General features: G+C 38.8%; 1 long non-coding RNA gene and 1 other non-coding gene across 3 annotated transcripts; one reads left to right on the top strand and one right to left on the bottom strand.

Annotated features, from left to right (window-relative positions):
* Positions 1–1,122: 1,122 nt before the first annotated feature.
* On the top strand, positions 1,123–2,964 carry LOC141627361 (uncharacterized). 2 transcript variants are annotated; one of them, XR_012536929.1, is made up of 4 exons: positions 1,123–1,358; positions 1,824–1,880; positions 2,149–2,282; positions 2,824–2,964. It is a non-coding gene; the product is annotated as an uncharacterized LOC141627361 (long non-coding RNA). The 2 variants fall into 2 exon arrangements; XR_012536928.1 differs by lacking the exon at positions 1,123–1,358 and having other exon boundaries at positions 1,371–1,880.
* Positions 2,965–12,123: 9,159 nt separating this feature from the next.
* On the bottom strand, positions 12,124–12,230 carry LOC141636703 (small nucleolar RNA R71). Its single transcript, XR_012541298.1, has one exon. It is a non-coding gene; the product is annotated as a small nucleolar RNA R71 (small nucleolar RNA).
* Between the last annotated feature and the right edge of the window lie 12,874 nt (positions 12,231–25,104).

Here is a 25,104-nt window from a genome sequence, read left to right on the forward strand (position 1 = left end):
CGTCGAAACGAACCAAAACGTAAACAATTGAAACGCACCCAAACACCCTACCCCAAACCATGCACCCTCCATCCTCCATGCACTAGTAGAAAAATATTTTTTTGCGGCTCTCTATTTGAGGCGTTTTAGACGAATAGAAGCAAACAACTTTTTTTTAAAAAAAATTATACTACTATGTGCGGCGTCTTTTAGGGAAAAACGCCTCAAATAACTTATATGCGGCGTCCAAAGTGAAAAACGCAGCAAATAGAAATAATTATTTAGAAAATGAAATAAAGTCACTCACTTACTCAACAGTCACCACCACATATCTGGCCATATCACTTTACATCTTCTATTTCCCTCTAGAAAAGACAGACGCCTCTCACTCATAACTCCCTCACCACCATCGCGCCATCTAGCTTGCCGGAAAACGCTTGAAATCGTCGGTATTTGTGCATTAGGTACGTAAAATTCAGTGTTATGGTATAATTTTTCAATTAGTTGCAGTGTTAATTTTTAGGGATTAGGTTTGTTTTGGATTAGTTATCATTTGTTAGGGTTTATGTTTAATATCGATTAATTAGAGTATGATTCTAGGAAATACAATTTGATTAATTGTTAGGGTTTATGTTTGTTCTGGATGTAATTATCTGTTGTTAGGGTTTATGTTTATTGTCGATTAAGTAGAAAAGTTTAGCAATATTCGCTTAGATTTGACAAATATCTGGGTGGTTGTGAGGGATGTAGGCAATCGGTTATTGGCTTGGGACTACAAGTAGGGAGAAAGAGGAGGATGGGGAAGAATAACGAGAATATTACTCCACTAGTATAATAACGAGAAGATGGTGTACACTAACGTCATAAGAGAATAGCATAAAAGAAGAAAAATTTACATGAAAACTTCGTTTCAATACGTAAGGGGTAAGGACTTCTTTACTCTGAATTATTACATTCATTGCTACACGCCTTATACATGTATAAATTTAATATTAAACCCCAGCCTGTAGCGAAGTTATATCTAACGATTAAGAGAAAACAATGGTTAAATAGAGGTACTTTATATTGTGTAAGGCTGTTCCAGGTTATGGAATAGTATAAATTAGACAATCTTTGTATCATTTTAGCAGGAAAGTAGGACGTTCAGACATTGAGGAAGGTAAGAGAAGGAAAAAGAGAGTACCATAAATAAATTAGCGTTTCTTGTTTGATTTTTCTAATAGATGGAGGTTGCAGTTTATAGGTGACCGCAAGGCCCGTCAACATGGGTTGAGCAGATTTGGCTAGTTTTCGGGAGTTCCAGCCAGTATTCCAAAACAACAAGTACTTGGGGACTCGATGAGATTTTCATTGGTTAATTTTGGTTCATGAATATGCAGGTACCACTTTATTTCGCAGATGTGCTAAGTTCATTCAATAATTGAAGAGAAGGATGCATGTTTATACACTTCACTATCCTAATCTTTTTCTTGTGGCAGCTGTGAGGTACTCATACTAGTCCACCTCGTTTCAGGTTTTCCAATATGTTATGAGGTGTCTTACTTTAACTATAGCTTAATGAAGCAAACACTAACACTCCAGGGCTACTCTATTTTTTTTTACAGGCTACACTCAATAGTTCATCGCTAAATTCTGTGTACTGTTATTTGTGTGTGTATGGGTTATGGATGAGTGGCTGACTTGGTAGTTTGCGGCTCTCTATTTGTAAATTGGTAGGTATCTTATATCGTTTAGTAGCAGCATGAAATTTATTTTTCTCGCACATCCTGTTATAATTGGCAATTGTGTGCAGATATTTTTCTAAAACCATGTGTATATGTTGTTGTACATGGCTGATTTTTTAGGTTTACTTCAGTGATGCTATTTTGAGCACGAGTCATGGTGTGAATGGCTAATGGGAGGTCTCTGCTTGTTCCAAGCTGCCTTTGTCCTATTTGAACGTATGCATTTCTGTATTTTTTTGTTTAAGCAAGGAAGAGAGATCATTTTTTATGAAAGCCCTTTTGCTACTTGATGACAAATTGGTGGCCTTTTGGGTATAGTGAGATGCGATAATAAAGGAAAAGCTTCATCTATTCCTATTATATGTTATACTAATGGTCTTATAATTCCACTAAGATTAATGATTCATTCTAATTTCGTATATAACCGAGTTATTTTTTGTAACAGATATTGAGCACTAGCAGTCTCTTTGAGTCCTCATTTGAATCGAGAATCAATCAACCGAAGTTGTGGACTCTAAGTCGAGATATAAAGGTTTGAGTAACAACGGGTCATCTATGAATTGTTCAGTTTTTTCTCAGGTACTAGCAGCCACTTAAAAGCCTCATATCTCCTAAATCATTTTTGAGTGATTGTGCCATGATACACCAAATCGTAGTGTTCTTATTGAAATAATATAAAAACATTACTACATGGTTTGAGAAATATTCCACGTTGAGTGTCCACCTAAATTAATTGTTTTTCCCTTTTGTTTCTTCTCTTATGACATTTCTTGGGCATTTGTTTATTGCCTAAGAGGCTAAGATCATACGTAACTTGTAGGCTTTCGAATGCGTGATGTTCCCAAAATGGTCCTTGTAAAATAATGAGTTCTTAGTGTGTCCTTGTAAAATTTAAACCAATAACCTACTTTGCCAGCAACAGCTCATTGTCCATTTGTGGTAATTTTTTGTATTTAGCTTCTCATGCTGATAGTGCCCAGCTTTTACGTGCTCTTGGCGTGATTTATAAATTTCGACCTTCTGGCCACTGGCCAGTGTGCATATTAGTCTCTCCCTTTGCTCCTCTGATTATCCTTTTAATAGGATGGTAGCTTAATGATCTGATTATCCCTCTTGACAGGTGGTGTCACTGAAACTCCATGTCCATACAAATGCATTTCAGACAGATCATATTCCACATTGTTTTACAGTTCTTGAAGAGTTAATTTATACAGTTGGTGGACCTTGGTTTCCAATGATGTTAAGAATATGGAATTGAAATGATACAAGTCATTATCTTCAAATAGTTAACAATTAGTCTTGCTATAGACGGATATATCCGTCTATTGCTATAGACGGGTCAAATACAATGAAAGTGGTGAAATTTTTTCCCCCACCACTCCACTTGTTGTTTGTCCTATTAGGAAAGTGGTATTGTATTTGGCCCGTCTTTCATTATAGACGGATAGTGTCCGTCTATAATGAGAATTTGTGAATAGTTAATATGAAGTGTATTTTAGTGTCCTTATAATTAGTTTTAGTATTGTATATTGGTACGTGTTTTATTTCTATTTGATGTATGAATTTAGAATATTTACTAAAATCATGTAAGATTGTCTTGTGTATATTTGAGAGTTAGAATATTTGAATCATTTGTCTGTCCTTATAACAGCAAACCAAGTTTTTTTTTTTTTTTTTTTTTTTTTTGCTATTTGCGGCGTTTTTTCAAAAAAAAAAACGCCGCAAATAGCGCTATTTATTTGCGGCGTTTTTAAAACGCCACAAATAACTTTACTATTTGCCGCCCCCTTATTTGCTGCTACATCAAAAATGCCGCAAAAAGCCCCTTTTTTGGAGCCGCAAATAAATATTTTTGTACTAGTGATGAGTCTCCTCTTCATCTTTCATTTTCTCAATTCTCATTCTCTCTCTTCCTTTTATCAAACACCAAATTCATCTCAAAAATCCTCCTTACAATCCCTAAATCCACCATAAATCCTTCATTTATCCACCAAATCTCATAAAAATTATATATTTGGAATCCTCTCTTCAATCCTCATCTACTAGTAAGCTTTATTTTCATTTCCCCCAATTTTGTTTTAAGGCTCATCTTTTAGGGTTTTCGAATTTAAGCTTAATAATTGTGTTTTTGTTGTTCTTATAGGTGAAGAATTTGAATATGAGTTAGGTGAGTCATATGTTGTTGAAGATGAAGAGTAATTTTGGGTTTTAGAAGCTTTCTCAAGTGTTATTGTTCTCTTTTTCTAGCTTAAGGTAACTATTCCGAGTCACTCGACGAATTAATATCACATTAGTAGTTGTATTTGTTGTTTGTTGTTGTTTGTTGTCGTTTGTTGTTGTTTGAGACGATCTTGTTGATAAATGAATGAATGGAGTAAGATGAGTATGCTTATGTTTAATTTATGTTACCCATTCGTATATTATTGTTTAGAACAAATTTGGATGAGGAATTATGTGTTGTGACAAGTCCGTGTTTTGGCTGGAACGCATCAGTACTGGACCGAGATGGTTTCCAATGTTTCCAAAAATAAGACAGATTGAACGGCATCGAAAAATTAGGTGGTTTAGCCACTTGAATCACTCAATTCGGTGTCCGTATGAGTAAATGGCGTCATTTTATCGATTAAAATTTATAGAAAAGTTTACCCTTGTGTGAGACGGTTATTTATGCTATTTTATTATGCGAGAATTTTGTGGAATTAGTTATTTTTGTAAGTTGGAATGTTTTCTGTATGTTGATAGTGTTCACATGATAGAAATTGGAATATTGCATGAGAATGATATTGTAATGAATTTTGTGATTTGGGCCAAAGTAGGCCAAGACTCTGAGCTGGGCCAGATTGACCGAACGAGTTTGGTCAAACTAGGTTTAAACCGGTCAGCCTCGATTTGACCGATGACCCGTCGCGGGACTCTGGTCGAGGGTTTGTCTTTGAGATGAGATTGGTTGTTATTGGATGTTTTATGTTGATGCCTTTATATTTGTGATTATCATTTCACATGTTGGTTGTTGGATGCTTTGGATGCCTTATGCTTGAGTCTTGTTGCCTCTTTCCATGTTAGCTTGTTCTCATGGATTATGTTACTGTTGGTTAGCTGGAATTTGGATTATTATTGATATTGGGGATATTGTTGGATTATCGGCTGAATATGCTCTTGCGTAGCCTTTCATATGCTAGGGTGTGTATGATCATTTGTGTGTGCAAGTTTGGACTCTTTGCCCCTCTTATGGTTAAGTGGGTGTCCTACTTGTCTTGTGTGGTGTGGACTAAAGTATTCAAGCTGGGACTAGGTCTAGGTGGGTATTTCGGCCTTCGTCATAGATAGGCCATTATAGTCTTTGACGAGTGTATGTTTGCGGTTTAATAGCCTCTGTGTCCGAGCTTGGTGGGTTTATATCCAAGATAGGGCATGACCTCCTGATGTACTCTTAGAAGTATGTGCTCAGCCTTATCCAAGTTAGGGCATGACCTCCTGACGTACTCTTACAAGTATGTGGTCAGCTTTATCCAAGTTAGGGCATGACCTCCTGACGTACTCTTAGAAGTATGTGGTCAGCTTAAGTACTAGCCAACCCTTTGGTGGACTCCTTAGGGGTACTCATGTGTTGTTATCATGGGTCTTGGATGCGGTAGTTTTCCGCATGTCGCTAGGTCTGCGCAGGTTTAGGACTAGGGTATTTACCTTACCTCGTGGTATAGACTCGAGTTACAGAGTGACTATTTTCTGTACTAAGAACTTATGCATGTCTCTAGATATATTGTCCTTTCTTGTTTGATGGTTCTATGAATCATAGAAGGTGAGATGCAAGCCGGCTATGGTTGATAGAGTTTGGATTCCTGGATGTTATGTGATTCACATGATATAGTAGTATGAGTCGGTCTAGTATTCACATGCTAGGACTATGTGTTGTTATATTGTTGTTCACATGATAAGCACGATTGTCTAACATCTATATGCTAAGGCTATGTGTCATTAATATTCATATTCTTATGTTTACATGTTATATTAATTATGACATTTCGTGGTCTGGGAGGACTGAGTTACTCCCACCGACCGTGGCTTTCGTATTTGTATAAAATGCGATTGACGAGTGTAGGTGATGCATATATGGGGTACATGGACGAGCTAGCGAGCAAAGTAACCTTGGGACCTAGATTGGCTTTATATTATTGTGACCCTTAAACACTTTTATGTCATATACTTTTTAGGGACATAGGTCTCCCTTTTTCATATTTGAGTTGTATAACTTTGTTTCGCGACTTTAGTGATGTTTTATGTATGAGATTTATTTTGGACCTTGTATGTTTGACACCTTCCCATTTGGATATTTTTATAATAGGTTCAGGTTTTAAAATTTACAGGTTTTTACCCAAATAAATCTATTACAAACATATCCATGCAGTTTTTATCTAGAATTATGTGTGTACTTTTCCGCAATGAATGAGGGTGTCACAGAGAATGCACACTCTTCCAGCTCAACGCATCTGCAACCACATTAGCCTGCCCTCCATGGTATATAATATCCATGTCATAATGCCCAATCAACTCCATCTACCTCCTCTGTCTCATGTTCAAATCCTTTTGAGTGAAGATGTACTTAAGACTCTTGTGATCTGAAAATACCTTAAAGGTCGCCCCATAAAGATAGTGCTTCCAAATCTTGAGAGCAAATACAACTGCACCCAACTCCAGATCATGAGTCGGATAGTTCTCCTTATAAGGCTTCAATTGCCTAGAGGCATAGGCAATTACTTTCCCGTTCTGCATCAACAAACATCCCAAACCATTCTTTGAAGCATCTGTGTACACTTCAAAGTTCTCACACCCTTCAGGTAATGCTAAGATTGGAGTTGTGGTCAAACGCTCCTTTAACGTTTGGAACGCCGTCTCACAACTTTCATCCCAACGAAACATGTTCTCTTTCCTCATCAACACTATCATAGGTCTGGCTATCTTGGAAAAATCTTTCACAAGCCGACGATAGTACCCTGCCAAACCCAAGAAACTCCTGATCTCTGCTACATTCTTCGGTGCTTCCCCAAGTAACTGCCTCTATCTTTGCAGGATCCACAGCAACACCCTTCTTTGAAATCAAATGCCCCATAAAAGCAACTTCCTTTAGCCAAAACTCACACTTAGACAACTTTGCATATAGCTGATTGTCTCGCAAAGTCTGCAACACTATCCTCAAATGCTCCTCATGCTGCTCCTTAGTCTTAGAGTAGACTAAGATATCATCGATAAAGACCACAACAAACCGATCCAAAAACTGACTGAAGACCCGGTTCATCAAATCCATAAACACTGCAGGTGTGTTAGACAACCAAAACGGCATCACAACATACTCATAGTGACCATACCTCGATTTAAAAGCTGTCTTCGGTATGTCCTCCTCCCTAATCTTCACCTGATGATAACCCGGCCTCAAATTGATCTTACAAAAGACCGCTGCTCCGTTCAACTGATCAAACAAATCATCTATCAGTGGCAAAGGATACCTGTTCTTCACTGTTACCCTGTTCAGCTCTCTGTAATCAATGCATAGCCTCAAACTCCCATTTTTCTTTTCCACAAATAAGACTGGTGCTCCCCACGGTGATACACTAGGTCTAATGTATCCCCTCTCAATCAAATCATCTAGCTGTTTCTTCAGCTCCTCCAACTCCTTAGAACCAATGCGGTACATGGCCTTATAGATTGGTCCCGTCCTTGGTTTCAGCTCCACACTAAAATCTATCTCCCTCTTCGGTGGCAAACTTGGTATCTCCTCCGGAAAGACATCTGGAAACTCTCCCACCACTGGTATCTGCTCAACTGTCGGACTCACCATACTATGGTCTTTCACATGGCATAAGATCAACGGACACCCCTTCCTCAGATAAGACTTCAAGGTCACTGCTGCAATCAACTTAACATTGGGTTTGACAACAAACCGACGATAAGACACACTAACTCCCTTAGGACCTCTAAAAGAGACTCTCTTTTGATGACAGTCTATTCTAGCCTTGTACTTACCCAACCAGTCCATACCAACTATCATCTCAAAACCATCCAAAGGGAATTGTAACAAGTCCACTGGTAGGTCAACCTGTCCAACTATCATAGACACACCCCTATACAACTTCCCACATGATACAGACTCACCCGACGGTATGAACACCTCCTGTTTTACAGACTCAAACTCTCTCAAACCCAAAATCTTAGCATGACTCGATGATACAAAAGACTGTGATGCCCCCGAATCAAACAAAACAAAGGTAAAGACTCCATTAACAAGAAAAGTACCCGTGATAACGTGATCATCATCCTCAGCTGCTTTCTTCTCCATTATAAACAGCTTACCACTGGTCTTCTGTACACCTCCCTGGACAGTACTAGCTGAAGTAGACGGCTTAGTAGCCGACCCCTTATTGTTGTTCGTCGCCGGTCTCTGATATGAATTACCGCCATTGCGGTTAGCCCTACCATTGTTGTTACTCTGACCACCCTGATTATTCCACGACCCAACCGGTCTATTACTGGCAAAACTATGAGACAGACCCTGAGAGAAAATCCCCTGTGACTACCTCTGAAAACCCCGACCCGTTCTGCTGGTACACTCATGTCTCTTGTGGCCCACACCGTTACAGTTAAAGCAAGTCAAACCCCAGCTGCTACCTCCACCACCACTGCCACGCCCGTAAGAAGCTCCACCGCTAAACCTCGACCCCAAAGAGTAAGCTCTCACTTGGTTATGGCCGCCCCTCTTGTAACTAGACTGACCACCACCCTCACTATCAGCCTTCCTCTTCTCAGAAGCTCTCTCTCTCTGTTCTCCTTAGCCATCTCAACTAACCTCTCATCTCTCCCAACACGCTCATACACCTCCTTAACTACAGTAAGGACTTCTACCGATAACTTCTCCATAATCTTAGGGGTCAACCCCTTCTCAAATCTCAATGCCAAGTTCTCTTGGTTCAGCCCCATATCCTCTGCGTACCTAGACTTCTCTTTGAACTTGTGATAATACTCAGCAACTGTCATATTAGAAGTCATCTTGAAGTCATCAAACTCCTCTCTTAGCTTGCTACGCACATGTTCTGGCACAAACTCTCGCCTCATAGCCCTCTTAAACTCATCCCAAGGTATAGCAGATAACCCCTGTCTCACATATTAATCTAGAGCACTCATCCTAACCTTATCCCACCACTCTCCGGCTGCTTCCCTCAAGTAGAACGCAGCTTGTTCCACTCGAAAGTCCTCTGGTCAATGAACCATATTAAGTATGTTTTCCATCTCCCTATGCCAATTATCCAGCAGAATTGGCGCCCCAGTGCCCATGTACTCCTTAGAGTTAAACCTCACTATATTGATACTCATCTTGGGGAAATCTACACCCGCCTCCTTATCTTTTCCGAACATATTTAAAGCCTCAGTAATAGCATCTTGGTGCTCCAGCATCTTAACTATCTCATCTACGCTCATGTTCTCAGCCCTGGCATACAACGCGTTTCTCTTTGGCGGCATCTTGAAACTATATAAGAAAAGGTAAACATAAACACACATCCCATACTCAAAACACGATAACGACTGATACGTGCAAATTATATAGACTTTTTAGCCTTTTATTCCACGCATCTCTATGTTATTTGTATCGCTTTGTATTGCAAAATGCCCCGAATTGGCTACTTTGGTTTGTTTCGTCTTAATTGCAGAAATGGATCATAAAATTATTGGAATCGCATATTATTCGTCCCATTTAGCATGCATTGTAAGAAGGCGGAGGTTTAGAGCGAGAGCCGTACCTCGGAATGCGTGAAGGAAGAGCTTATGAAGCCGCCAAGACGAAGTCTAGGCTGATCTTAGTGGAAAGTGCTCGATCGAGATGCTCTGGAGTCCGATCGAGTGTTTTGGCAGAAGCTGAAGGTCGATCGAGTGATTTATATTCTCGATCGAAATGTGCTAAACTGGAAGAGTTCGATCGAGAGGACTTTTTGTTCGATCGAATAGATTTGCTGGAGAAGCCCTCGATCGAGTGGTCTAAAAGGACTCGATCGAGTGGTTTGCTATGTTACACGGGTTGACTGATTCGTGTTTAGGTTTATTTTTGTAAAATTACACTTCCCTATATAAGGAAGTCGTAATTAGGTCTAAACAGACTTCTCTACTTCTTAATCACTGCTTAATCTCTTAGCTACTCTTAATCACTTCTGAACTGCTCTTAATCACATACCTTTGCTCTTAATTACCGCGGATTGTTCTTTACGCCGGTTTCTTTGGATTGTAATCTTTCTTCCCTCTTAATCTTTATCTAATACTTTGCTTGTCCTTATTTTTCGTTCTCTTATTATTATCCTTGCGTTTGTTTGTTTATGCTTAATCTCAATTTCTTTACTATGTCTTCCATTAGCATCGTCATGATTATTATTATTATCATTAATCTCAAAAACATGAGTAGCTAATCTCCTTATGTTAGGATTAGGGGATCCATGATAGTGTTGAGACGATGTAGTAAATAGACTAGATGATTTACCTGTGAGAATATGTGACCGTAGCAATATAACTGTAATATATTTAGTTGAGTGCACTCTTCTAAATAACATTAATTTGGTTAACTTTGTTCCTGGATCGGAATATTGGAATAAACAGACTTGCTATGAACAGTAGACTACCCTAATGAGGACGGAAGTTAAGTTAGTGGAAATCTAGTATGGATAGCGGACCGGAAGGACCTTTCCCTTGCCCTTATCACAGTAGATTGTCTAGGCTATTTATGACTGAGTCGATAAACTGCCATGGTGAACCAAAATCCTGACATACTTCTTTTATCTGATCACCTATCTACTATTTTCATACTTTATTGCTCTTGCTTTATTTCTCTTGCTCTTTAATCTTTAGTAGTTTTAGAAACCAAATTCAAAACCCCCCATTTGTGACTTAGATAGACGGACTTACAGATAGATACCTTGCCTCCCTGTGGAGATCGACCCTACTTATCACTAGCTTATGTTAGTTATATTTATTTATTTATTTTTGGTACATAACGACCGTATCAAATTTTGGGGCCGTTGCCGGGTAGGAAATCGCCTGTCTGTCTGTTTTTGTTTCGTTTATTTCTTTTGGTCTCAGGGAATTTTTATTCCTTGAGACAGTTCTCACTTATTTCCTTCATTGTTGTGTATGCCCAGGTCAAATAGGTCAGAAATAGTTCCTGTTGATTAGGGTTGGCAATGGGTAGGGTCTGGGTAGGGTCCGCCTAGACCCGGACCCAATATTTTCCCTTTGGACTCGTACCCGACCCAGACCCGCAAGGGTCTAAAACTTGAGGACCCATACCCGGACCCTATGGGTAAGGGTAAGGTCTGGGTCTACCCGCGGGTCCGAGTTTCAGCCACTTTAGTAACAAGATTAACAGCTATGAGGTCTATAATATTAAAAAAAAATTTATACTACTTTAACATTATGAGTTTATTAATCTGTCGTTAATGGTGGTTATTGGTCGCCGCCTATTAGAGAGGTGGTTGCCAGTCGCTTATCAGTGTTGTGGTGGTGGTTTTCTTGTGCCAGTAGTGGTGGAGTGGTGGTATTACCAAAAGAGTTTGGTTGGGTTTTATCACTTTATGGGATGAGGGAAGAGAAAGAGACTTTAGTTGGGTTTCTACAGTCTGCCAGTATGAATTCAGAAAAGTTGTGATTTTGATTTTTTTTTCTTTAATAAAAGGTCTAAGGGTCGGGTATGAGTCTCATAACTTAGACCCGGACCCGGACCCGAAATATATTCTTAAGACCCATACCCGACCCATACCCATTGGGTCTGAAAAAATGAGACCCATACCCTACCTATTAGGGTCCGACCCTCAAGGTCTGGGTCGGGTCCCCGACCCACTGCCATCCCTACTGCTGATCCTGTGCTAAAGAGATCTTTTCGGCATAGACTAAGACTACAGAGGAAGATTTAAAAGGAAGTCTTGAGTACTTTTGAACCCGAGCTACAACATTTTCTTTTTGTAGAAGATCCGTCTTGTGAAGAAGACAACTCTATTTCTGCTATAAAGCCAGTGAATATGCCTAATATTACGAGTCACTCAGAGCCTACAACTGCCTCGATCCCTAAAGGTTTCAGTCTTGTGACCGAGGATGGTAATACTTTCGACATTCGATCGTCCTACATTAATTTGGTCGAACGGAATCTGTATCGAGGTGTGGCAGGTGAAGATCCGCGTAAGCATATGGAGGTCTTTCCTAACTATTGCTCTACCATTCCCGCTACTAAGGAAGTGACCCAGGTTAAGATTAAGGAAGTTCTGTTTCCATTCTCTTTGACCGACGGAGCCCGTGAGTGGCTCACTGATCTTGATCGTGCTGCAGCCAGTATTACTGACTGGGAGGGCCTGCCCTTGCTTTTTAAAAAAGGTATTTTTCTCCACAAAGAACTAATCAACTGAGAGGGAAAATTACAAGTTTTAAGCAAACACCTGATAAGAACTTGTATGAAGCTTGGTGCCGTTTCAAAAGGTTGGTGAGGTCTCTTCCTCATCATGGTTTTGATCAGTGGTTTTTATGCAACCAGTTCTACAATGGGTTATATGATGACCACCGTGCTATATTGGACGCCTCATCTAATGGGCGATTTCAGAAGAATAATGACGATAATAAAGGATGGGGTATCATAGAAGAAATGGCTACCCATTGTGCTGAGTATAGGAACCCGAGAGGAGGTGTTCGTACTGTCTCTTCAGTAGATAGTGCAGTTGTGGCTTAGCTGGAAGCAATGAATGCCCGTTTTGATAAGCTAGAGTTGCAAGCTGCTGGTGATCAAAAAACGGTTCACTTGTTGACTAGACAGGAAGCCGTTACTTGTGAGAGATGTGGGAGTAATGACGGTCACACTACTGTTGACTGTCTAACAGAGAAGGAGCAAGTCTTTGCCTTTCAGCAATATAGGCAAGGAGGAGGTTCCTATTATAATAATCGGAGTGGAGTCCATCCCAACTTCAGATGGACTAGACAAAATATGCTCAATCCTACCCCTTCTCCGCAACAGCAACAAGCTTATGTTCCTCCTCACAAAGCTCAATAAGGCTTTCAAAAGCCTCCATTCTTTCCACCGCCGCATCAAGGAGCTTCTTCTAGTGGAGTTAGAGAGTTAGCTGAGTTGAAGTCGATGATCCAATCAGTGACTAAGCAGTTTCAGATGAGTGACCAACAGAAAGAAGCATCAATAAATTCACTCGAGACCCAAGTAGCTCAACTGGCCGCTAGCCAATCTACAATGAAGCCGGGTCATTTACTATCTCAATCTGAGAAGAATCTGTTGGAATATGTGTCCTCCGACAATGATGCGATCACAACTGTCGATCATGATGATCACATGTTTAAGTCTCATTTTAAGAATACATGTCGGAAGTAATATTTTACTGTCAACTGGTCCACACATATCGGTAATGATTGGCTGACTAGAGTTTGACATTATTGTGGTGCGACGGTGGTGATCAGTGGATCCCCTTAGGTCATACCTAAAGGGTAACACTCTTAATTGATTATTTAATTGATCGTATGACGATACGGGTTAATTAAATTACTTAAAATTGACGGACGATTTTGGAAGTAATATTTACGTATCTCGTTATAATTTGATTAAATAAGATACGGTCTAAGTAATCGAATTGTTTTATTACTTAGATGAAATTATTGTTTACGGAAACAATTGAAATAGAATGAATTGATTATTATAAATACAGAATGTTGTAATTTATGACTCGGGAACTCATTTCGGTACAAGTAATTATGAATTAGTAGGTTAACTTTATAAGTGACATACTTTATTAATATGTTGATTTTTAATTTTTAAAAATACATTTTATATTCATAATGTCATGGAACATGTTACATGTGACAAATTGACAAAATAATGTGTAAAATGGATTTCCCATTTTACACTATATGTACCGAAATTTAGGGTGTATTAGGATAAATATTGTGTTGATTAATTGAGTGGAAAACATAATCATTTAACCTAATACATAGCCATGCAAACCTAGTTGTTTTTGATCATGCATTGGCTAATACCACCCCCACCCCTACCCGGTTTTTCATAGAGAAATGCCAAAGGATTTTTCTCTATAATTTGTCTAATATACACTACTTGAATGCTAGTGTATTTTTCATTCCATCATCTAAAAATATAGAGTTTTTAGAGAGATAAAAATCACTTCTTTTCTCCCTTCTCTTAACCGAAATTAAGAGACCAAAATCAATATTTTTGGGTCAATTTTATATAGATTAATATTGTTCTAGTATTAATAATATTAATTTTATTAAGAGGTTATCTTGGGTATTATTCCTTGGGAGGGATTCTATACTTGAATCCTTTGTTCATCCAATATTTGGAGAGTTCAAGAACAAGTGAGTAGGAGAACTCATTTGTGCCCATATATCCGATTTCTCAATGTAAGGAAAACGATTTCTTATTTATCTTTATTCATGTTTGCATGCATAAGATCCAAATTAATTTTATGACTAAATTAAATTGTAACATATAAGAATATGTTGCAATAATGAGATATAGATTTCTAACAGAATCCACACGAAACGATTAATCTGATTAATTTGCGAAGTGGTCTTTCTTATGAAGGACCCAAAATGTCAACTGTTGAGGACATATCAGACCCGAAAAGCAATGTTGCAGGCAGTGAACAGTCATCCAGTGACGAGACTATGCTTAATCCGAGGAAAATACTCGATCGACTCATTTCTGGAGGTCGATCGAGAGGAATTGCTGAAAATAATACTCGATCGAGTGATATTGAGGGTCGATCGAGTAAAGATGATAATCAGGGATTCGATCGAGAGCTTGAAACAACTCGATCGAGTGAAAAAGCTGCTGAAAGACCTCGATCGAGAGGTAAAAGAGACCGATCGAGTAGAAATGAGTTTGACCCCGCCGAGACATTGGAAGAAAGGAATAAAGGGTTAGAAATTCCGATCACGGTGCCCTTTCCAAGGCGATTGCAGAACAAAAAGGCCAACCAACAGTTTGGGAAATTTGCTGAAATCCTGAAGAGCCTTCATGTCAAAGTTCCTTTCGCCGAACTGCTTACCCAGGTACCCTCTTACATGAAATTCATGAAATAAATTTTATCGCGTAAGAGACATATAAATGACCACGAAACGGAGGCTTTGACTGAAGTAGGGACCGCATTAGTTCAGAATCTGACACCACCTAAACAATTAGACCTGGGTTGCTTTTCAATTCCTTTTCATATAGGGACCCACTTGATTGACAACGAGCTATGCGACTTAGGAGCTAGCGTGAGTGTCTTACCTTTGTCTCTCGCTAAGAGACTAGGTTTGACCAAGTTTAACTACATTAATATGACCGTTCAGATGGCCGACCGTAGTATATCACGGCCACTAGGAGTAATAGAGGACATACCTGTGAAGATCAGGATATTCTTTTTTCTCGTAGATTTTGTGGTCTTAGATATACCCGAGGACACTCATACCCCTATTATTTTAGGGCGACCATTTTTATTTACAGCTCGCGCGGTAATTGACGTCGAGGGAAAGACCCTTACCTTCCAGGTAGGAGATGAGGAGCTAATATTTCATCAATCCAAATCTCGTAGGGCGCCTATGCAAGTTCAACCTTGCCATGCCTTACCCTCTATTGACCCAGATACAGACACTCCAGCTGAGAATATTGAATATTGCGCTGCTATAGTAACACCTCCGTCTCAGATTGAGAGCGAAAAGGAGGACCATTCTGTTGTTTTCCTTACTGCAAGTACAGACAGAGTGGATGCTGGAGATGCTATCGGTCAAGGTACAGTTGAAGTCAATTCAAGTGATGGGAATGCCACCAATGCAGATGGGGATGTCAAAGGGAAGAAGAAAGTTAGGGCGTATGTGGACGCTAATTATTCTCCTTCCATCAGTTCGAGACCAAGCTCGTGGCGATCAAAGAGGACGGTCCGAGATGCTGAAGGGAACTCCTCCAGTCAGAAGCCCTCTTGTGGGCTATTACAGTGTTTTGGACGATAAGCGGGGAATGCCCCGTTGTAACAACTTGTAATTTTGAATTTCCGTTAAGACTTTTTAATTGCGTTTTTAGACTATTAGACAGCAGCATAGTTAGTTTTAGCGAAAACCGAATATAGACTGCTTATTTTTGTGATTTGGTATTTGCGGGAAGTGTTTTTGCGTGTTTCTATGCAGATTTGGGGAAGTTCGTCATTTTGTATGTACTTTTTGCTCTTTTCTTTATTTTCGTCCCCTTTTTATTTATTGTTTTTCATTCATTTATCGGTTGTATTTATCCCTTTCCCATTATATATACTGCTGGTGTATGTTGGAGGACAACGAGGGCGTTGTCCGTTTTGGTTTGGGGAGGGTATTGCATCCTTTGAGTCTACATTTTGCATTTGTTTTTGTATTCACGTTTACTTTTCTTCTTGCATTGTATTTATTTCAAAAAAAACAACTCATCAAAAATCCAAAAAATTTAGAAAATTTCAAAAATTCAAAAAATATTCACGTTTCATTTTGCATATAGGTTGAGTCGGAACGGTAGATTTCCATGATGAAATTGCACTTTAACTTGTCTTATCACTTAAGCCTTGCATCTAATTGGCAGTTATTAGTTTAGTCATGCGCATATCTACGAGTTAATGTTGAAAATATAGATGACTGTGTAGACTTGACCTGATAAATCAGCAAACTACTTTACAATTTCTGAGTTATTGGAGCCATATAACTGGTGTCATTCATGACCAGTTCATGTAGGAATTGAGATTAGTACTCCTTGCATAACATGTTCATCACTTTTGCACTTTTATGAAATTCGATTGCTTGTTGCTTGCGTACAATCGGGTTTGTGGTCAGTGTCACATGCAGGGAGGTGCTTACAATTTCCCCCTTTCTTTCATTTTCTGTAACACCCCCATTTATTTAGGAGCCTTTAGCAAGACATTCCCAATAAATAGGACTGTTACCATCTCGGTTGCCCGAGGTAAATGATACAAATTAAAACAAACCAAAGTACTTTAATAACTTTAACTGACATAATGGTTTTATTACAACATGATTAAACCCAACTAAAATAATAAACAATACAAAATCGCAGCGGAAAATAAAATGAATAGACCATTAATTAAATTATGATTAACTAATTAAGTCAGCTAGACGCCTAGGCCACGGTCAAGTCCTCACGCAATCCCATAAGCTCCCAAATCAGCTAATCTTTAGTACCTGTCAAATCTGCTCCCCATTATGGTTCATCACAGGTGTTCACGAATACACTGTCAACCACGAGGTTGAGTAGAGACTAAACAAACAACATACTTATCGGCATAAATAAGGACAACAGTGTTAACACAATAATAATAAATCCCGCTCAGTTGTAAAAATCACAGGTTATGGTAGCATCCATAACATTCATCCATCCACAATATACTCCAATCACATCCACTCCTCCAAACTCTGTCTTAACGCTTCCCCAGCTCCGAATGTGCACATCTCCCTAGTAGTGAGCCTACTAGAGAAGAGACTACGAGGGGCGCGCTGATCAGCCGACGCCACAAGGACTAGCGGTTGCTCAGACCGGTCCCTTCAACAAATAACCAAGGACTAGCGGTATATCGGTCCCTTCAAATAATAACCAAGGACTAGCGGTATATCGGTCCCTTCAACAAATAACTCACAAGGACTAGCAGTTCGGTCCCTTCAATCACAATACAGCAATCACCACTACTCATAAGCAAACCAACACCATGTTCTGAACTCCACATCCGTAATCACAATCGCAATATATAAACAACCACATATATGAACAATTAACAAACAGATAAATGTAAGTTGAGTAGGATAATCCCTACCTTTTCGCAAATCTTCACGCAACACCAACGTAGCACAATAATAAAACCGCTCCTCTACAAATTTGAATCCTACATAAATATTTACATATTAATTAATATTAGATTAACTAACTCGTGGCCTATTACAAGTTACGACTTAATTAATAATGTAACTGACTAACAAATAACCCCTTACCTATTATACTCCTATATTTTTCCCCGATTAAACAACCATTAATTAACCAACAACCAGCCACTACCAATAACAAATAGAGTATACCCACTTATTCTCGTTTTTGTTTTATTGATAGCATGACCATCACCATCATCATGTGCTTACCATCATGATACTCATACTACGTACTACACCCCTCGTGTTACTATGTACTACACTCCATACAACCTCATGCTCACACTAGCACGGCAACCTCATCACACTATACGCACCACCATCACGCTCCAACCAGTAGCACGACAATAACCCGTCGCTCGACAACGACCACCACCACAGAGAACACAAAAATACGACGATACTGCAACGACAACTAAACGGCCTGAAAGTCTGAAACTATCACCATTAGGTGTCTTATTATCGAACTAACTCACTACCCGGACTTCGTACAATGAATCAACTCATACAATACCTATAGTTTTAGCGATCCCCCGCCGAAACCGCACAAGAACAGGACCTGTGGCCAGCGTTCCGACACTCCTAGACGACATTAAATCAAGCTCTAATGACTGTAATCAAACCCCTCTCCTATTACCGCGATCAACAAGACAACCCGTCACCATACCCGACTTAAATCTTAATTCCAAACAATCTAAGACAATTGCTAAATAAAAAAGAAAGACGAACGCGTTCTTACCTTATTTGGTTTAGGAACGAGGACGATGAAAAACAAGACGGTTGGGAAAACGGAGATGAAACGATGACGATGATGATAATTGGACGAAGCTAACCTGTCGCGCCTTCCCTCCTCCTCCTCCTTTTGTTTCTCTGTTTTTGGCGATGGTGCGGGGTTTACGGGTGGTTAATTAGGTTTTAGTATTATTTATATGATGTGGGTCAAGGCTATGTGATTACTTAGGGTATTAATAATACAGTTTATTAATATAATATTATACTCGTTGTTCCGTTACGGTTTCATAACTAGTATGGGTAGTTAACTATTTACTAATAAAGTGCTAACTATTGTTCATAGTAATAAACTAGCTAATATTAATGCCAATAATCGACTTCCTTAATCCCACATGACCTATTTAACCATTGTCCTAATTACATATTTCTAATTAACTTAACTACTTTAATCAATAATTAAGACGGGTATTACAATCTTCCCCCGTTAAAAAGAACTTCGTCCCGAAGTTCGCGCATACTATTCCAAACCATTATAATACACACTAAACTGAAATACTATCATTACCTACTCATATCATGAGAACAGTTCACATATTACTTATTTCATATTATTATATACACACACATAAGTAACTATCTTAATTAAACACATGAATGAAACTATAGAAAACTTAAAACCTTTCTAGTATCACAATCTACCCTCATTAAAACAAACTTCGTCCCGAAGTTTACTAGCCAATACTTTACTAAAATACTATTAGTTTCACCAACACGCAATACACTATCAATCTCCCAAGTTTATCTTACTAATCAATCTGAATGCCAACTTATCATTCTACTAATTACCCTTCTCCCCATTTCCTTGCACCATACCAGCTGCTCCAGTTGTCTTTCCTTTGTTGCTTTGGTCACCGCCATTGCCTTGCCCCTGATATGAGCCTCTGCCATAGCCTTGATTTTTATTGTAGTTCCTCTGATCACTCCACTGACCCGAATTCCTATAGCTCCCTTGGTTATCTCCTCTATCTCTATTTCTCGGAGTACTCCTACACTCATATGCTCTATGCCCCATCCTGTTACATGCATAGCATTTCACTAACTTCCCCTCACAATCCTTACCCGGATGATTACTACTACACACTCTACAATTATACACTCTAACTTTCAAACCACGGATCCACCCACTGCCATGTCGCGCTTCCCCACCATTCCCAAATCCTCCTGGTGAGCTAGTTCGAGATTTATTACTACTTCCCTTCTTGTTACCGCTCTCACTCCCTTCACCATTACTCTCAGTCTTTCTTTTCTCCCCCTTCTCCTTCTTCTCCTCTTTCAGCATATCAGCGATCCTCTCTGCATGTCCAGCTCTTTGATAAACATCATCCATGTTACTTGGCTGACCAGCTACAAGCCTCTTCTTAATAGTTGTTGTTAACCCCTTCTCAAACCTTAATGCTAGTATCTCCTCACCGAAGTTCAAATCAGACACATATTCAGCCAACTCCATAAATCTATTGTGATAGCTCTCCACCGTCATCTCATCAGTCATCTTGAATGAATCAAATTCAGCTCTCATCCTACTCCTAATATGTTCTGGTACAAAGACAGCTCTCATAGTCTCCTTAAAACCTTTCCAAGTGATAAAAGGTTCACCACTCTCCCTCCAAGCTTCCCTTAAGACTTCCTTACTACGATTCCACCACAAACCCGCTTTTCCTCTCAAATAGTAAGCAGCTTGATCTACTTGCATCTCCGCAGGACATCCTAGCAACTCAAAAAGGTTATCAAACTCCCTATGCCAATCCCCAAGTAAAGATGGTTCACCTAATCCGTCATATTTCGTCGGGTTGTGTCTTGCAATATTAGCACTCATCTTTCTTTGGATCCTGAATCGACCCCTTAGCCTTGAGTCGCGATCAAACCCTCATTCATAGATATCAAACGATCAATCTCCTCTTGGGACATGGTAGAGGGTGTAGGTGTAGATCTCTTTGGAGGCATGGTTCTATAAAAGTAAAACAAGACAACATAAGTTTCTACCCGAGTAAGGATGGCTTAACATTTTAAATATTCTATACTTACAAAGATAAAGTGTGGTCAATTATATCCTTTCTTACCCCCTTCTTAGGTCCTCCTATCATCACTCCCACCTCCCAACTATCATAGTTTAAGAACTGATAAACATTTATATTAAAATTTTGGTAAAACTTGCGTTGTCAGAAATCAAAGTCAAGCTGTAACTTTCGAAAATCACCATTAAATAACCGTTACATTTCATGTTGAGTTTTTATACTTTACAGAAAATATAAGGAGGTTTCAAACCGTGAGAAAAAGAATCAAACTGAAATCTCATTCAACCATTTTATAAAGATTTTTACAATCCAGTTGGTCCAAATAAAAACCGATCAGTAATTTGTTAAAAACTAGAGTCAACTTGTAAAAATCACTATTAATTGTCAAAAATTTACCTTGGAACATGGCTTATCAATTTGAAAACATATTTGAATCATTTAAAAGCGGAGTTAAAATTATGCAAAAATCTTAAGTACAAATTAAATGAGAAATTTTAGAAAATCACTTGTCGAAAAATTAACTGCACAGGAGTATTCCGATCACTGTCCACTAAAATATTTATTTCTCCCAAACCATAAAACCTTTAAATATGAGACCAACGACATTGGAAAGGTAACTCACTGTGTCAACAATCATAAAAATCTCATCCTTATACGATAAACAGAGGTTACACGAAAACTAAATCAATTAGAGATAAAATCTGATAACTAAAGTTCAACTTCTACATTCCTTTTAACTAGGACACAAGCCCTCATTAACACCCTCCTATACTTGTATCAACCCATCTTGGTCATCAAACTCTTACACACGACTAGTATTTACTCTAAAGCATTCATATGATCATTTTAATCATTTCATAATATTTTAAATAGCTGGTTTCGTGATTCATATAACCGCATATCGCTAGACATGATACTACTATAATCATCCAATCACATAACCAATACCAATTCGACAATTACTTTCATGATCTTGATCAAAACAATTCAACATCAAATCTATATTGCATCCATCCTATTCTCCTTAAAATCAAGGTTACGTCTCGTAACCTCGCTCATCAACGAAAACAATACACATCCAAGGCAACAATTATTCCTAAGAAAATAAACCAAATTCATTTTAAATTATCCCACTCTTCATTATCTCTCAAGATAACCGGTTCGAAAATGGAAGGGCCGGAAGTTTGGTATGAGGGGCCCTACTCATCCCAAGCCTTAAGTGGGCTCCTAACAGTTTCTACCCGGGTTCAGTTTATTAGACACAACCTATATTCATTTATTTTTCATTAGTTAGGCTTGAGGATCGTTTTGCTCTGATACCACTTTGTAACACCCCCGTTTATTTAGGAGCCTTTAGCAAGACATTCCCAATAAATAGGACTGTTACCATCTCGGTTTCCCGAAGTAAATGATACAAATTAAAACAAACCAAAGTACTTTAATAACTTTAACTGACATAATGGTTTTATTACAACATGATTAAACCCAACTAAAATAATAAACAATACAAAATCGCAGCGGAAAATAAAATGAATAGACCATTAATTAAATTATGATTAACTAATTAAGTCAGCTAGACGCCTAGGCCACGGTCAAGTCCTCACGCAATCCCATAAGCTCCCAAGTCAGCTAATCTTTAGTACCTGTCAAATCTGCTCCCCATTATGGTTCATCACAGGTGTTCACGAATACACTGTCAACCACGAGGTTGAGTAGAGACTAAACAAACAACATACTTATCGGCATAAATAAGGACAACAGTGTTAACACAATAATAATAAATCAAGCTCAGTTATAAAAATCACAGGTTATGGTAGCATCCATAACATTCATCCATCCACAATATACTCCAATCACATCCACTCCTCCAAACTCGTCTTAACGCTTTGACTCGAATGTGCACATCTCCCTAGTAGTGAGCCTACTAGAGAAGAGACTACGGGGCGGCGATGATCAAGCGACGCCACAAGGACTAGCGGTTGCTCAGACCGGTCCCTTCAACAAATAACCAAGGACTAGCGGTATATCGGTCCCTTCAAATAATAACCAAGGACTAGCGGTATATCGGTCCCTTCAACAAATAACTCACAAGGACTAGCAGTTCGGTCCCTTCAATCACAATACGGCAATCACCACTACTCATAAGCAAACCAACACCATGTTCTGAACTCCACATCCGTAATCACAATCGCAATATATAAACAACCACATATATGAACAATTAACAAACAGATAAATGTAAGTTGAGTAGGATAATCCCTACCTTTTCGCAAATCTTCACGCAACACCAACGTAGCACAATAATAAAACCGCTCCTCTACAAATTTGAATCCTACATAAATATTTACATATTAATTAATATTAGATTAAATAACTCGTGGCCTATTACAAGTTACGACTTAATTAATAATGTAACTGACTAACAAATAACCCCTTACCTATTATACTCCTATATTTTTCCCCGATTAAACAACCATTAATTAACCAACAACCAGCCACTACCAATAACAAATAGAGTATACCCACTTATTCTCGTTTTTGTTTTATTGATAGCATGACCATCACCATCATCATGTGCTTACCATCATGATACTCATACTACGTACTACACCCCTCGTGTTACTATGTACTACACTCCATACAACCTCATGGTCACACTAGCACGGCACCCTCATCACACTTTACGCACCACCATCACGCTCCAACCAGTAGCACGACAATAACCCGTCACTCGACAACGACCACCACCACAGAGAACACAAAAATACGACGATACTGCAACGACAACTAAACGGCCTGAAAGTCTGAAACTATCACCATTAGGTGTCTTATTATCGAACTAACTCACTACCCGGACTTCATACAATGTATCAACTCATACAATACCTATAGTTTTAGCGATCCCCCGCCGAAACCGCACAAGAACAGGACCTGTGGCCAGCGTTCCGACACTCCTAGACGACATTAAATCAGGCTCTAATGACTGTAACCAAACCCCTCTCCTATTACCGCGATCAACAAGACAACCCGTCACCATACCCGACTTAAATCTTAATTCCAAACAATCTAAGATAATTGCTAAATAAAAAAAAAGACGAACGCGTTCTTACGTTATTTGGTTTAGGAACGAGGACGATGAAAAACAAGACGGTTGGGAAAACGGAGATGAAACGATGACGATGATGATAATTGGACGAAGCTAACCTGCCGCGCCTTCCCTCCTCCTCCTTTTGTTTCTCTGTTTTTGGCGATGGTGCGGGGTTTACGGGTGGTTAATTAGGTTTTAGTATTAGTGATATGATGTGGGTCAAGGCTATGTGATTACTTAGGGTATTAATAATACAGTTTATTAATATAATATTATACTCGTTGTTCCGTTGCGGTTTCATAACTAGTATGGGTAGTTAACTATTTACTAATAAAGTGCTAACTATTGTTCATAGTATTAAACTAGCTAATATGAATGCCAATAATCGACTTCCTTAATCCCACATGACCTATTTAACCATTGTCCTAATTACATATTTCTAATTAACTTAACTACTTTAATCAATAATTAAGACGGGTATTACATTTTCACCCATTTAGCTCCACATTAGCCAAAAATAGCCTTTGAACCATTAGCTACACCCAAATTAAGCCTGCCAGTCTGTGACACCCCGCGATAAAGCGGAAAATATAACTTATAAATTCAAGCGGAAAATAGGGAATTTTTGAAACTTTTAAAATTTAAACGCGGTTTTATTAAAATACCAAACACAAACAAAGAATGCGGAAATAAAGTTTTAATTATATAAACGTGATAGTCAAGGTGAGGGAAAAGATATCCCCCGAATGACAATACAATAAAAGGTGAGTCTAAACAATCGTAATAAACCGACTAAAAGGCCAAAGTGCTCGCTAGCTCACACATGTCTTCACCCCATGAATGCACCAACTAATACTTGTCATTCATGTAAACATGAACGCGCCACGGTCGGTGGGGAGTAACTCAAAGTTCTCCCACCACAAAATGTCAAAACAAACATAACAAGGAACTAAAACAGGTAAGTCATATAAGACACATATAAAAGATAAGAGTATCAAGTTTATATGTAAACATGGCAATTAACTGAGATGGAACAAGTTAGGCCAACATTAGCATAATAAAGATTCAACTGTTCACGGGAGACCATTAAGTAATATGAAAGACAAGAATACGGTCATTTATGCAAAAGTACGCATTTCAAGAAATTACAACATAGATATGAGATTAGAATCCGAATCATGTGAAGCAGTTAAGTAAGGGATCAACCAATGCAAATTACAAGAATAGAAACCGTAGCCATTATTTGGAAAACCACTTAGCAAACATTGCACGGGACGTGACTACTAATGTCACATTCATACTTATGGCTTGCATCTCACCATAAGAACGGATGGGAACATCAATCCCGACGATCATATCGCAACTAGAGGGCTTATAGCTCACCCCTAGTATCCGATAGGACCAAGACAAACAACACAAGGCATCACTCTTACCTTGAAAGACAAATACCAATAACTATAACCAAGCAAGACCTTTACTACTCATATATCAAAATATAATTCCCCTGGTAGGACGACAGTGGTACTCCCAAGACTCCATCCTA

Source organism: Silene latifolia, chromosome Y (assembly GCF_048544455.1).
Source record: "Silene latifolia isolate original U9 population chromosome Y, ASM4854445v1, whole genome shotgun sequence".
NCBI lineage: Eukaryota > Viridiplantae > Streptophyta > Magnoliopsida > Caryophyllales > Caryophyllaceae > Silene > Silene latifolia.